The sequence below is a fragment of the Pinus tabuliformis genome, chromosome 1_2, assembly GCF_031772625.1.
Source record: "Pinus tabuliformis cultivar Carrire ecotype Pingquan chromosome 1_2, CPIR1, whole genome shotgun sequence".
NCBI lineage: Eukaryota > Viridiplantae > Streptophyta > Pinopsida > Pinales > Pinaceae > Pinus > Pinus tabuliformis.
Genome location: NC_142298.1, coordinates 1,276,072,954 through 1,276,079,852, shown reverse-complemented (window position 1 = coordinate 1,276,079,852; position 6,899 = coordinate 1,276,072,954).

Below are 6,899 nucleotides of genomic sequence, written 5' to 3'. Positions count from 1 at the left end.
ATTGTTATCATATCTATGATATTTAAATGGTTTTTATGTTGGTTATAAGCATGGTTAAAAGACTGGTTCATGTCATGTTTATTTCATATATTTACTTGTAATTGTTAAATGGATGGATGCAAGACCTAATTGATGATATAATAGTTCAATGGAGAAGGAGGTGATCCTTCTGGTTATGTTTCATAAGTTATTTTAGTCATTTATGCTCTATCTTGTATCCTAGACTTGTAGGTTGCATTGATGCCAAGTGTTTGACAGAATTTCAGTCCTGGTTGGGGATGCTCAGGCCTAGTCCTGAGGTTGATTTTTTATTTATTTATATTATCATCATGCCTTTGATACTTTATTAAGGTTATAACAAGTTCTGGACAGAGGTTAGGATTCTAGGCTAGAAAAGTGGCTCAAATCTCGGGGACGCTGGCACAGGTCCGTTGAAAAGAGTCCAGGGATGCTGGCACATAGGCTTGTGAGAGAGAATTTGGCTTCTGGTCGCTATCTTGCCTATAGCATGAGACCAACCAAGGGTTAAAAGGCTTAAATCATTACTAGGACTCAGGGACAGGATGCCTGAGTGGATGACATGTCTCTCGAGGGTGTTGTTGCTGATGTGGATGGGTTTGTTTGACATGTTCTGTCGGTTCCGTTTCCTTAAGGTCACCAAGGAAGTTGAATCCCTTATAGTAGCCTCTCTCGTCACATGTTTACCCCAGCTTGTCGGTTTCTTGGGTGGACCTGGGAGGAGGGGGTGTTGCAGATTGGTATCATAGCATGGTTGCTCTCTCTTTGGGTGAAAGTGCTTGGTCATGCATGCATGTCAGGTGCATGTGTCTCTCTTACACTTGCACTCCATGTGCTTGTTGCATTGCATCACGTTGATCATGACGGTAGTAAGGTTGTCATGAGGAACTTGATGTGATTTGGTGAGATGTATCATCAAAATTATATGACTAGTTGCATGTGGTTATATCTCACTTACATGTTGATTATATGTTGCTTGACTACATCGTTGTATGTCAGGTGCATTCTTGAATGTTTTGATTACATGTATCAACCTTGTAGGTTGATTACAAGAATTAATCACTTATGCTCAACTACATGCGTTCATGCATATGTGTAGTTGATTAGGCATTTCTTATGGATGTTGATAATTATGTGTGGCAATGTGTATATTGGATTAATGGTTGTTGTCATGCATGGGGTATAGCATGCATTGTTGATATGGCCTTCCATTGATGATGGGACCCTAACTTAAATGATGTTTATGCTTTAATGCATTTATATCATATATGTAGATATGTCATTATGATTATGTTATACATGTATCAAACTGATTTAATGATCTTGCAAACAAGGTATTCTCCCTGAATTATGCTAAGGTACAATGGTTTATTTTGATTTGGTTTAGCTAACATAGTATGCCTTGCAGAAAAGATATCATATGGCTAGCAAGGTGGTAGACTACATAGAATATCCCTATGCATCAGATGGGCAACGTGGTGTGGGACACTCTTCTGAATTGGCAAACACATTGAGAAGACTAAAGGAATAAATAAGGATTTTCAAAGCAGACAATGACAAAATCATGTAACAAAAGAGAAACAAGCAGAGGTGAATGCGACACTACTTCAGAGTTTGTCAGATTTGCAATGACAAGGACCACTTTAGATCAGCCATGGACATGAGGACATAACTAATGGGGCATATGGAAGTAGGTCTCCTAGTAGACACAGGACAGATCGATCTGACATGATCAGATATGGTAGGTTTTTGGACACTCTAGATAAGAGAGGTGATTGACATAGGTACTATTCCAGTTCTGGCTCTGATAGGCATCATGATTGTCATCATTATCATCCTTACAAGAGGAGTGATAGGGGATACTTTTTGGATGAGCTTAAGAAAGAAAAACCATCTACCTTTGATGAATAAATCATAGGATGCAGAGGCATGGTTTCTTGGTATGAATAAATTATTCTAATTGCATGATTATTCAGAAAACATGAAAGTAAATATAGCCACTTTCAGTCTCAAAGGTAAAGCGGATATTTTGTGGGAAGATGTGAATAATTTCAAAGGTATACATGAGGAGGATTTGACTTAGAATGTATTTGAAAGTCTCTTCAAGAAGAAGTACTTGTCAGAGAGGTACTATGATGATAGGGCTAAGGAGTTTTATGAGTTGTGAATGGGTTCCATGAAATATGATGAGTATACTAGAAAATTTTTGGAGTTTTTGAGATATGTACCTTACCTCAGGGAGGAGAAGGCCAAGGTTTAGAGATTCATCAGTGGACTTCGAGTAGAATACAAATACAAGATTGAGTTTGATGAGCATACATCGTTGGCGTAGGCCATCCGAAATTTGAAGCATTGTTATGAGCATTCGAAGTGAAAATTTGAGCCTAAGCATGACTTGAAAATAAATGATAACACTAAAGGAAAATGGCCACCAAAGAGAGGAAGACCTCAAGATGAAAGTGAGAAATAAAATGCAGTTCCTTACAAGAGGTTCAATACAACTGAGAAGGACATGGATAAAATCAAGCTAGAGGCAGTGGTAGGGAACCATTGTAGTGTTGGATATGTGGTCAGGATCATCGTAAGAGGGATTGTCCGCAGTATTAGAGTGGCGGTAGACCCTAGATCTACAGTGCTCAGGAGGCACACACAATTGGTGATGTTGGTGTTGGGTGCTAATTTGTTTCTAAGGAATCATCTCAATCCTTTATCCATTAATTTATCAACCTAGAGTTTGTCTTTCTATTACAAGGTTGTCGACACAATCTATGCAGGAATATTGCTTTAGATTACAGAAGTGTATGCAAAACTATTGTAAAGAAGAAGCTATGAAAAAGATACTTTTAAATAGAATTAATTCTATTTAAACATAAATGAACCACTCTAAAAAAATCATGGAACTGCTTAACTACTTCAAGAACAAGCATTAAATTCCATTAAACCAATTATCTGACTATAACACAAAACTTCAACATGAATAACATTTTCAGAAAGAATCTATACTCAACCACTAATTACTCAAGGTTACTGATAATAAACCAAGGAAATGGAAATTCACTCTATTGTAAATAAATTATGGAATAACTCACAAATTAGATCTTAATAATTCATAACAAGTCTACTAAAGGAAATGTAAATCTTCACACAGCTAAGTAATAAGCTTCCAGAATTCACACAAAAGAAATCATAAATCTAAGGATCTATGCAGTGAAATGAAAATTTAAAGACTTTATCTAATAAACAACAAGTTTGCATGATGTTATCACTTAGGTCTTCCTCAAAGTTGTAAGAAAGGGAAGCATGCCGAGGTAACCACAGAACAATCTTTTAGATACAGAATCTAGCCAATCTATATCCAGAGAGGGCTCTCTCTATATGATTTAGCTTTTTTTTTTAAAGGTATTAGGCTAGTTATGAAGTTCAAGGGTTTTTTTTGGAGTTTGGGTGGTGAGATTCAATAGAACAGGGAGGTAAAACTGAGTAGTTCAGTCCATTGGGCATGATGGAGTCAATAAAGATGGCTTACTGGATTTGGTTTTTTAACAGAGGATGGCTTCACAGAGCAAGGTAGTCAAACAGAGAACAAATAGAGACTTGAAGTAGATGGAATGGGCTCAAATTGGGTGAAGGGCAGTTAAGAATCCTTCAACCTATTTAAAGAGGGAAAATGGATGATTACTGGTAAGGAGTAGTTAAGAATTCTTTAGCAAATAATCAACATGAAAGAATTAGGAAACAGGAGAAATTAAGATTTCACTGCTTATTCTAATTCTGCAGAAAACGCAGAGAACAATAAAGACTGAAAACAGAGTGCAGTTGAGCATATTCTGAAATTAACCTTTGCTTTATCATTCAGTTTATGAAACACAGATGATATGATAAACAAGAAAACTGTAAAACACAAGATATAGGGGACTTATTTAAAAAAAGGTCCGGAGATTGATTCAAGAAATATGTGACAAGTCCTCTGCTTCAATTCTTCATCCAGTAGACCAAACAACCGATGTTTCCAACAGCTCTTTATTCCAAAATTCAGTATTACAGCAAAGTCTAGGAAATCATGCATCACAGACCACCCCAATACTCTAATGGAGGGGGTATTTATACAACAAAATATGTACAACAAATATCTCATAACAACTGTTAGATAATATCTAGGATGACTAATAATAATTTACAAGAAAAATAGAAACAGCTAACTGATGTTGTGCTGGAGGCAGGCCTTTAGGGTTCAGCTTGCAGCTGTTCTCTGTAATAACTCTGCGCCGACTTCCTGTCTTAACTGTGCTCTTTAATTCTGACCTGCTTTCTTTAATGCTGACCTGATACTCTTTAATTCTGCTCTCACACTCTTTAATTCTGAACTGATGCTTTTTAATGCTGATCTGCTTTGCCTTTAATGCTGAACTAATACACTTTGACTTGTTTTCCTCTGTTCATCGTTGTCCCTCGTGTTCTAGTAAAACAGAATTGCTAATATGTCTTCTCACCACTGTTCTCTGGAAATTTATGTCTTCTGAAGGTCCACTGGTTAGGGTGGCAAATATCCCTATATATCCTTTTATTTCTTTTTCTGCGAGCATGGAAGTCCCTTTGTTTGATTTAAACTGTGTTTGAAGAGGAAGAAACTGTAAGATGGCGGGTCGGAAGAGGCCGCGAGCTCATTGCTGGAGCTTTTTCTGGTTAGGAAGCTGTTATCGGGAATAGTGTCTATGCATAGCTGCTAATCCCACTAAGGCTAGTAGCTACCTTAGAAAGAAACACAATAAAAACTACTTTCGTTTTCCTTTATGAGAAATAGATAAGAGAAGAATAAGGAGACCAACCTCTGTCTTGCGCTTGGTTCCTTGCTCGATTCCTCTCTCTTCTGGTAGGTCTTTGCCACTCGCTTCTTTGTCTACCCAGCTTCAAAGAGTACCTGTAGAATCAAAGCAGCATAACACTATCCAAGAACATAGATCTATTATCATAAACAATATAGGATCAGATGTACATTGACCATACAAATGCATAAATAATCAATCATACAAGAATATGGAGGAAAACTTGAATATCTTTATTGATAATCAAGAAAGAGCAAAGAGAATTACAATCGATTGTTCTGACCCAACATCATCCTCTCAGCAAGTAAGCCCTTCTTCACCTCATGAAAAGCTTAGATCACCCAACACTATGATATTGCACCAAGAAACCAACAACACTTCCTTACAAGATACAAAATTCCAGCCTCCGGATCTCTGGGATGAGGGATCCATATATAGATGTCTGCAAGGGAGGTGAGTCAGCTTTTGAGATTTGATTAGTGACTTCCCTCTAATAGTTCTTGATTCCACTTGGCTATTGATGATCTCTTACTCATCCATGGTCGAATTCAGAGAGGCAAGTGTCACAGGAGATGTTTCTGGAAGATTCCATGCTTCTCCACCTTGCGGATTGACCTTGCCATTTGTCCCTTCTCTCCCATCGCACCAACTGTGTGTATTTAGGTGGGATGAAACGCACTTTGCCTATGGAGCAGGTGAAATGGTCCAGTTTTGACTAGTTCTTAGTAGTTTTTCATGGAGAACTTCTGGGAGATGCTGTAATCAGTTGACCTTGTTCTTTTAGGGGTTGGAACAACACCTTTAGGGACTTAGGAGCCCTTGGTTTATGGAAATTTATGCTTGGGGTTGCAGTGCCCAAAAATGTCTATAACAGTTGCCCCCTAAAGCATGAGGTCGTTAATCTTTTGATGTCGGGTGAAATGCTTTATCATGAGGATCCGAAGTTTTTTCGAGCTGGGAGGTGAACTGTAATAAGATACAATACAATACATTATCTTAATTTTATTTTCATGATCTAGCTGAGGTGGGCATTCCCATGCTCAGCTTTATAAATTCATTTTCATGTACATAGGATAGACAATCGTCTGAGTGTAGACTGATGATTCTGATAGAGCCATCATCCCTTAGATTGGATGATTATCTGTGCAGCAATGATGTACATTTTATGTCTTTATTTTCCTGAATATATATCGCAGCCCAGATGGATGAAACTAGATCCGGGGTCTTCAATCTCGTTCGATCTTCACTCAAAGTACAAGTCGATCCATGTGAGAGATGTTCTGGAGTCGAACATAGAAAGACATCGCCTGATTACCAGCCAACGATGTAAGCTGTTAACAGGCGCGAGAGGAATCACCGATAATGATAATGATCCTCAAGGTACTACAGTACAATTCACGTGGTGTGAATAAGGGACTTGGCGTCGAACACCACGCAAAATCTTTCGGTCGAAGTCCATTGATGTAAACCTGTCGCCGGAAGTGAGAAACTTGCCATTGAGGCATGCAAGCTTCAACGTACTGAAAGGGTTGTTCCTAGATCGACTTCTTGGATAATGAGCTGATGTCGACAAGAAGTGATCTGTCATAGGAGGGCCTTAGTGAATCCCACATCAATGACACGGAACGGAGCAAATGATTTTAATGGACGTGAAAACAATCTGGTGATATACGGTTCAGGGTGGCGGTCATGAAAGAATGGAGCGAAAATGTATTATAGTGGGTGAGACACAGGTGAATTCTCTGAGCGACTTCTCTTCAACATATCGGCGACACTGACATGATGGATTGGTAGCATTAACCCCAAATGTGGATGGTGTGATGGAACCATGGTAATGTGACCAGTGAATGGAATAACCCAACCCGACTCGGATGCAGAGTGAAAGTGTCATGTTCAAGAGCGACTTGCTACCAATAAAGTTTCTTCAAGTTTTCTTCCCAATTTTTTCCCTAGTCATTGCTGACCAGTACCTCTTTATTTTTGTCAAGCTTGAGGAGGATAACATATGCTTGTTCTATAATTTTCCCTTCGGGCAAACCCATCGCTATGTGTTAACGA